Source organism: Puma concolor, chromosome D1 (genome assembly GCF_028749965.1).
Source record: "Puma concolor isolate L17-30 chromosome D1, mPumCon1.1.hap2, whole genome shotgun sequence".
In the NCBI taxonomy this organism is placed as follows: domain Eukaryota; kingdom Metazoa; phylum Chordata; class Mammalia; order Carnivora; family Felidae; genus Puma; species Puma concolor.
In genome coordinates, this window is record NC_141676.1 from 15,059,846 (window position 1) to 15,068,988 (window position 9,143).

General features: G+C 38.4%; 1 non-coding gene across 1 annotated transcript; it reads left to right on the top strand.

Moving 5' to 3' along the window:
- The first annotated feature begins 1,532 nt into the window (after positions 1-1,532).
- Positions 1,533-1,636, top strand: LOC112866188 (U6 spliceosomal RNA). Its single transcript, XR_003224053.1, has one exon. It is a non-coding gene; the product is annotated as a U6 spliceosomal RNA (small nuclear RNA).
- The last annotated feature ends 7,507 nt before the right edge of the window (positions 1,637-9,143 follow it).

The following is a 9,143-nucleotide window of genomic DNA, read 5'->3' on the forward strand; positions in this document are numbered from 1 at the left end:
TAAAGGGTTGCTGTGGTTTTCAAGTGCAAAGGCTGAAATACCCACCATGACTTTCAAAGTCCTCAAATGCTGTGCCATAGTCTTGCTTACCACCTTTCCTCCCAGGGCTTCTGCTTGTGTGTGTTCCAGCCATGCCTGACACTTGCTGTCCCTCCTGAATATGTCCTTAATATCTCAGTCCCTACATTTTCAACATCTCTTAGTAGCTAAATGACCTTCGTCTGATAAACTTCCACTTTCCATTGCTTCCTGTGTCCAGAGTACCCTGTTCATCTCCTCACCAGAGCCTTCCAGGTTTTCCCAAACAACTTTCTCGCTAATGGCCTTCAACTGTTAAAATGTATGTATGTGTGTGTGTGTGTGTGTGTGTGTGTGTGTGTGTATGTGTGTGTGTGTGTATTTATTGGATCATGCAACCCTTGACTATAGCCTTCTTTCTTTTTTCTTCCTCTAATTTCTTTGTTCATTTGATTTTTAAATCTCATAAGGGAATTTCACATTGTTTTATTCGGTGCACTTCAGACTAAGCTGGGAAGCAGTTTAGCAGAGAGCAGTCAAAAAGAAACCAGTACCAGAACTCAAACCTTTGTGCTCCATGGAAATCTCGCCTTCTCAAACAGTCCACACCTCACCAGCCCTGCCAAGCAAAGCATCAGACTCCTTTCATTTGGGTGGAGCCGGCATAAAGCCAGAAACCATGAACCAGTAGACAAGAAAAGCACTGCCATGCCCAGTATGTATCCTGACTCTCAAATGGATGCAAATTGAAGAGAGATTAAAAAAGAGAGCAGAATTTATATTTATATTTATGTTTCTGTTTATTTATATTTATTTATTTTCACATTTATCATTTAAGCCCACAGTGTAAGGCTGAGCAAAGAATCTTGTTAGGGATAAAGAGTACTTGTCTCAGATTTCATGAGACAGTTTGATTCTCATTCCTCCACTCTATATATGCCCCTTACCCCAACAACAGAAAGAGAATATAATTCTTAGCTGCAAGCAGGGGTGACAGTGGGTCTGGACAGACAACTTTAGTATCACGACTGGCAGAACATCAGTATATAATAGAATCATGTTATCAACAGTGCCAATGCATAATGACAGTGTACGGTCAGTATACAATCCAATCCTTTTTCCTAACATTAAGCCTTATACATAAGAAATTCAAAAGTATAGGGGGTGCCTGGGTGGCTTAGTCAGTTATGTGTCAGACTCTTGATTTAAGCTCAAGTCATGATCTTGGGGTTTATGGGATCAATCCCAGCATTGGGCTCTGCACTGACAGCCTGCTTAGGATTCTCTCTCTCTCCCTCTCTCCCTCACTCATTATCTCTTTCTCTCTCTCTCCTCTCTCTCTCTCAAAAAAAATAAACAAACATTTAAATTAAATACGTAAATAAGTAAATAAATAAATTGAGGGTCAGATGCTTATTTAATCAATTAAAAGAAAAAGAAACCCACATATATAGGGTACTATACCCCTGCCCCCTCGAATATAACCACCCCTTTCCAAGGAATTGGTCCCAAGTGTGCTCACTTTCAGAGCACAATTCCTAAAATTGGAACGCACAGAAAAGATAGCATGCCCCTGCACAAGGATCACATGCAAATTCATGAAGCATTCCATATTTTTATTTGACAACAAATTATATTCTTAAAAATTTGCTCCTGAGAGTGTGACACATCAAGCAGAGACCAGCGAAATCTGGGAGCCCTGACATATTCAGATCCTCTCGTCACTAAGACAAATATGTTCCCGGAGCTTCAAGCGTCTCAGGAGACAGAATTCTATCATGGCAACTGCCCTAAAACCCAGTCCTGCATGGGAGGCAAGGAAAAGAATATAGTTTATTTGGGTTTGAAAACTTACCTTCGCTTGAAAAGGAGATGAGATCCAAGAGAGAGCTCCTCGATTTGCTCTCGCAATTCAGATTTACTTTGAAGATGAATCATGTGCAGTAAGTGTGCAACATGTAAACCGTACATCCCATAGATTTACTCAGCTTTCCAGTGCAAGGTCTGTGGGGAGAGGAGATACTCCACAGATAGCCAGTCTTTCCTAGAAGGCCTGAGTTAGGGCTGTAATATCAGCATAAAATTTCTCACTTCTATTCTTAAAACTTACTAGAATAAAAAGGAAACATCCCCACTATTCTATGATAGGAACATCTCTAAAAGCAGCTCTGTAACCCCCCCCCCAAAAAAAACTCCTGGAAGAGCACATGAATTAACATTTCTTCCTCCTCCATCTGATATTTATAGAGATTTCATAGACATTCACAAATGCTGAGCCTTTGAAGGGACAAGGACTCTGCCCTTCCCACCCAACCCCAAGGGATAAGCTCAGTCAATCCTTGACCACAGCAAACCACAGTGCCAAGGATTCTGAACAAGACTGTCAGTGGGCAGATTATGTCCTCAGAGCACTTCTCCCCCTCCAGTCTGTCCTAAGGGACACATCTCACTTCAGTTACCGAGTGCTCCAGTCCTGTCCCTGCCCTACGGAAAAAGCAAGCAGGTATAAATCACTGAAAGTTCCCAAATGCTCTGCTCTTTAAGCCAAATCTTTTCTAACCCCACAAAACTCGGAGCCCATGTACAGGTTGAACCACATGTGATGAAATTGAATTCTAGCTTCACTATATGTGTCTCTGTCACTTTAAGCAAGTTTCTAAACTTACCCCTCTTTCTCATTCTAGAAAATGGCACTCTTAGATACAATACAATAAATCTTAATGAGACTCATAAAATATAAAATTACAATGAAACCTACTCACTAAAAATTTTAAATATTTTGAAGTCAGTTGAGTCAGTAGGTAAAGAGAGAAGAGAAAAAATATGGAAATTAAGACATTTTTAAATATTTTTAAATTTTTAAATCAATTCAAGTTATACTTAACAATGAAATGCACTTTTGTTATTGAGCAATTCTACACATTACTCAGTGCTCATCACAAGTGTCACAGACTGGCTACCTCTGGAGTATCTTCTCTCCTCTTGATCTCCTTTACTAGTTCACCCAGCTACCCACCTCCCTTTGGCAACCAGCATTTTCTACTCTGTATTGTAGAGTCTGGGGTGTTTCTTTTTTCTTTCTGTGTTCGGTTGCCTTATTTCTTAAATCCACATATGAGTGAAATCATGTGCTATTTGACTTCCTCTGTCTGAGTTATTTAGCTTATGGACACTCTAAGTCCATCCATGTTGTTGCAAATGGTAAGATTTCATTCATTTTAATGCTATGACTGAATTGTATGTACCACATTATATTTTTTAATTTACATGCAAGTTAGTCAGCATATAGTTCACTAATAATTTCAGGAGTAGAATCCAGTGATTCATCCCCTACATCTTGCATCCAGTGTTCATCCCAACAAGTGTTTTCCTCAAGGTCCTTTGCCATTTATTCATCCACCAACTCACAACCCCTCCAGCTCCCATCTATTTGTTCTCTGTATTTAATTTTATTTTCTTTTCTTTTTTGTGAAGACAGAAAGAGAAAAAAATGATACTTATTCCGATTTTTATGAAAAGATTTTTCTTCAGTTTTTTCTACTGTATTTTTCACATTTTTGTAAACTTTTACATCTATTTCACTTTCCTCATTTCTTTTTATTCTATGTTATTGTATTCATTATTTTAAATTTTCAACTGTTTGCCTTTTTTTCACTATTTTTCTTTCCTTTTTTTCTCTATGCTATGAAACTCTTTTCAACAAACATCCAGAACACACCTGTGACTAGCATCCTTCATTTGATTCTTTTTGTGTTGATTTTAATTTTTTAATTTTTATTTATTTACTTTATTTTGTTAATTCTTTTTCTTCCTTCAAAATGATTAAATGAAGGAATTCACCCCAAAAGAAAGAAAAGGAAGACATGGCAACCAGGGACTTAATCAACACAGTTACAAGCAAGATGACAGAACACGAATTTAGAATCACAATTGTAAGAATACTACCCAGGGTAAAATAAAAAACAAAAAACATGAAGAATCCCGTTTGTGGCAATAAAAGAAGTAAACTAGAGTCAAGGTGAAATTAAAAATGCTATTATTGGGGCGCCTGGGTGGCGCAGTTGGTTGAGCGTCCGACTTCAGCCAGGTCACAATCTCACGGTCCGTGAGTTTGAGCCCCGCGTCAGGCTCTGGGCTGATGGCTCAGAGCCTGGAGCCTGTTTCCGATTCTGTGTCTCCCTCTCCCTCTGACCCTCCCCCGTTCATGCTCTGTCTCTCTCTGTCCCAAAAATAAAGAAACATTGAAAAAAAATTTTTAAAAACTAAAAATAAAAATAAAAATGCTATTACTGACATTCAATCTCGAATGGTGCTATGGTGGCAGGGATGGATGAAGCAGAGCAGCAAATTCATGATACAGAGGACAAAATTATAGAGAATAATGAAGCAGAAAAAAAGAGGAAAACTAAGGCAAAAGAGCACGACATAAGAATGAGAGAACTCAGTGACTCATTAAAAAGGAATAACATCCAAATCATATGGGTCCCAGAAGACAAAGAGAGGGAAAAGGGGTAGAAGGGTCATGGGAGCAAATAATAGTGGAAAAGTAGACCTCAAAATCCACGAAGCCCAGAAAACTCCCATTAGATTCAACAAAAACCGGGCATCAAAAAGGCATATCATAGTCAAGTTCACAAAATACTCATGCAAGGAAAGAACCATGAAAGCAGTAAGGGAAAAAAAAAAGTCCTTAACCTACAAGGGAAGAGAGATCAGGTTTGCAGCACACCTATCCGCAGAAACTTGGCAGGCAAGAAAAGAGTGGCAAAATACGTTCAACATGCAGAAAATATGCAGCCAAGAATTCGTTACCCAGCAAGGTTGCCATTGAAAACAGAAGGAGAGATAAAAAGTTTCCCAGACCAACAAAACTGATGGAGTTAGTGAACACTAAACCAGCCCTGCAAGAAATTTTAAGGGAACTCTCTTAGAGGAGAAAAGAAAAAACAAAACAAAAAAGATCAAAAGCAACAAAGACTAGAAAGGACCAGACAATACCACCAGAAACTCCAACTCCACAGACAACACAATGGCAATAAGTTCATATTGTTCAGTACTCACTCTAAATGTCAACGGACTAAATGCTGCAATCAAAGACATAGGGTAAAAGAATGGATAAAAAAAAAAACAAGATCCATCTATATGCTGATTACAAGATATTAATTTTAGACTTAAGACACCTTCAGATTGAAAGTTAGGAATAGAGAACTATCTATCATGCTAATGGTTGCCAAAGGAAAGCTGGAGTAGCCAGTCTTATATCAGAAAATCTAGATTTTAAAATAAAGAGTGTAACAAGAGATGAAGAGGGGCATTAGATCATAACTAAGGTGTCTATCCGCCAAGGAGATTTAACAATTGTAAACATTTATGTCCCCAAGTTTTGATACCACAAATTTACAAATCAATTAGTCACAAATATAAAGGAACTCATTGGCAATAATACGATAATAGTAGGGGACTTCAACACCCAAATTACAACAAACAACAGATCATTTGAGTGGAAAATCAACAAAGAAACAAAGCCTTTGAATGACATACTGGACTGGATGTACTTAACAGATATATTCAGAACAATCTATTCTAAGGCAGCACAATACATATTCTTCTCCAGTGCACGTGGAACATTCTCCAGAAAATATCGCATACTGGGACACAGATCAGCCCTGAATAAGTACAAAAAGATACAGATCATACCTTGTATATTTTCAGACCACAACACTGTGAAACTCAAATTCAACCACAAGGAAAAGTTTGGAAAGACAACAAATACATGGATACTAAAGAGCACCCTACTAGAGAATGAATAGGTGAACCAAGAAGTTAAAGAGGTACATAAAAGGTATATGGGCCAAAGAAAATGATAACACCACAGCAAAAAATCTGCTCAGAGCCAAGGCAGTCATAAGAGGGTACTGTCTAACAATGCATTCCGTCCTAAAAAAGAAGAAAAGTCCCAGAAAAACAACCTAGCATTATATTTAAAAGAGTCTGGAAAAGAACAGCAAATAAAACCCCAAATCAGCATTAGGAAATAATAAATGTTAGAGTGGAAATCAATTGTATCAAAATGAAAAAAAAAAGAACAGATCAATGAAACCAGGAGTTGGTTCTTTGAAAGAATTAATAAAATTGATAAACCTCTAACAAGTTTGATCAAGAAGAAAAGGAAAGGACCTAAATAAATCAAATGGAGAATGAAAGAGGAGAGATCACAACCAACACTACAGAAATACAAACAATATTAAGACAGTATTATGAGTAATTATATGCCAATAAGTTGGGCAATCTGGAAGTAATGGACAAATTCCTAGAGACATATAAACTACAAAAACTGAAATAGGAAGAAATAGAAAATTTGAGCAGCCCATAGCCAGTAAAGAAACTGAATCTGTAATCAAAAATCTCCCCAAAACCAGAGTCCAGGGCTGGATGGCTTTCCTGGGGAATTCTACCAAACACTGAAAGTAGAGTTAATGCCTATCCTTTTCAAGCTGTTCCAAAAAGTAGAAATGGATGGAAAAGTTCCAAACACATTCTATGAGGCCAGCGTTTACCTTGAAATGGAGAACTAAATGGAGAACTAAAAAGGAGAACTACAGACCAATTTCCCTGATGAACATGGATGCAAAATCTCTCAACAAGATCCTACCCACCCTGATCCAACAATACACTAAAAGAACTATTCACCACGATCAAGTGGGATTTATAGCTGGGATGCAAGGATGACTCAATTTCAACAAATCATCAATGTGATACATCACATTAGTAAGAGAAAGGAGAAGAACCACGTGACCCTGTCAATAGATATGGAGAAACCATTTGACAAAGTTCAGCATCCTTTCTTGATAAAACCCCAGTTTGTAAATGGTAATTAAACCCTTTCTTTCTAAGTTCTCTTTCTCCCTTTCTTGATCAGTCCTTGTGGGTGTTTCCACTCTTTGTCTTCCTCATCAGCTGCTTTTAGGGGGAGTGCATTTCCTGTACACTCGCCCTGTCTCTGTCCTCTGTCCAAAAGCAAAAACAGCTCCCTACTATCCACAGCTTCTCTCTCACCCAGTTCACCTCTCTGCATCATGTACCTGCTGAATTCTGTGGCTAAAGTTGCAAATTGTTGTGTTAATCCTCAAATCTGTTTCCTAGGTGTGCAAGATGGTTTGGTGATGATCTAACTGTATTTCAGGGAAGAGAGAAAGAAAAAAAAAAATACCCTGCTGCTCCACCACCTTTGCCCCTCCAGTGTTGTCTACCATCACTTTCCATAAGAAAATAAATTCTCTTCAGGTCCAGTGGTCATACAAATTGTTTATAATGTAACCTTTCTTATGTAGCAAGGTGTTAAAACTGAAATGTTGAATAGACACAATGGATGTGAACTTGTGCCTAAATCATCTTATGCCTACTTCCAAACCAAGGAAATGATCAACAGAAGTATCCTACAACTAGATAAAGGATATAAACGTGGTCAGGTTATAAGGTGGCTGAGTAATTTGTGAAAACAGCTTTAGAGAATTCACTGTAGAGGTATGTCTGTCCCTCACGCCAGGGGTGTGTGTGTGTGTGTGTGTGTGTGTGTGTGTGTGTGTGTGCATGCAGGAGCGTTACTCTGAGAACCTACCATGGGACCCTCTATATGGGTGCACTCAGCAGACTTAGATAAGAAAAGTCAAGCAAGGAAGAGAGACTGGTTGGTATCAGACGAGGGTGACTGGTTGACATCAGTCTATGTTAGAAATGTTTCTTCATTAATAGAACACTTTGAGAACAGAGATGCCTGGACATTTCCCCACAAACTGCCACAGAGAAGCCATAAAGAGATCTTTTAGGGACCAACCCAAAAGAGTTCACCAGAAAGCATACAGAATTTGGAAGGTAACCACTGGCTTTCTAAGGGCTAACAAGGGATCATCAGTGATGATAAGAAATAGAAATCTTTCCACATCAAGGACGCTAAAATTAGAGAGCCTACCAAAAGCCCCCCCCCCCCCCAAGGAAGGCAAATAAAAAGCTTTCACCGTTTACTAGAAGAAGAGACAGTGAGGCAGTTTGTTAAGGTACCAGGTCAAGTAAGATCTTTCAGTTCCCTGCAAGTTCTCCCACCCCTTCCAACTGAGACTTTATTTAACATCTAAGGGAATATGGCATCCAAATGAACTAAGCATGACAAGAAAATTTCTGCAATTATTCTAAATATAACCTTCACACGACCAGATTCAAATGCTTCAGAAATGAAACTGCAAGGCACAAAACTAGGAAGATCGGGAGTCTTCACTTAGAACATAAAACATAATTTCCTCTTATAAATAAGGCACTGAGAGCTTGGACAAATGTCTTCCTTAGGACTTAACTATTTATTCTGCCACCTCTTTGTATGTAGGAGTCTTGGGCATCTTAGATGGGACATGATAACATTTGGTCTTCAGTTGGTAGAAATGTTCTCATAATTGGGAAGTTCATTGGATTCTTTTCTCATTAGCCTGTATCACTTAAAGTAATTCTTCTTGGTGCCAATTTGGTGGGAATTATAAGTTCAGACACTGAAACAGCATCACATGACGGTACTTAATTATGAGATTATGATGTGGTGGTAGCGGGCGTGGTGGTGGTTATGGTGGTAGGGTGTTTACTACACATATCAATTAGGTTAACTTCAAAAATCAAAATATGTATTTAAACATTCTCCTACAAAACCAGAAGTCCAAAATTGAAAAGCACCTTCAATCCTGGGTTCTCCCGAGGAATAGGAAATTTGAATTTTCAGATAGTATTAGGAACCTAAATAAATAAATAAATAAATAAATAAATAAATAAATAAAGGGTTCTCCCGATGTGCAAATAAATGTAACAGCCAAGGAAGTCAAGCTAATCTAGGTCAATTTTATAGAGATACCCAGGAACTGCATTTTTTTTTCCCTGCAAACGTTCAGATACCCAATGAGTATTCCCCAATATAAAAAGGCAAAGCTTCTTCTCTCCCACCTGGATACAGTTACCACTTTCCTTTCACCTTTGCTTGCTCTACACCGTACATTGTTTTCTAGCCATGATTCTACCCCTTAATCTTCTGCATATTCCTGCTGCCAAACCCCCTCACTGACCCTGATCTGTGAAGATGAAAGAGAAGG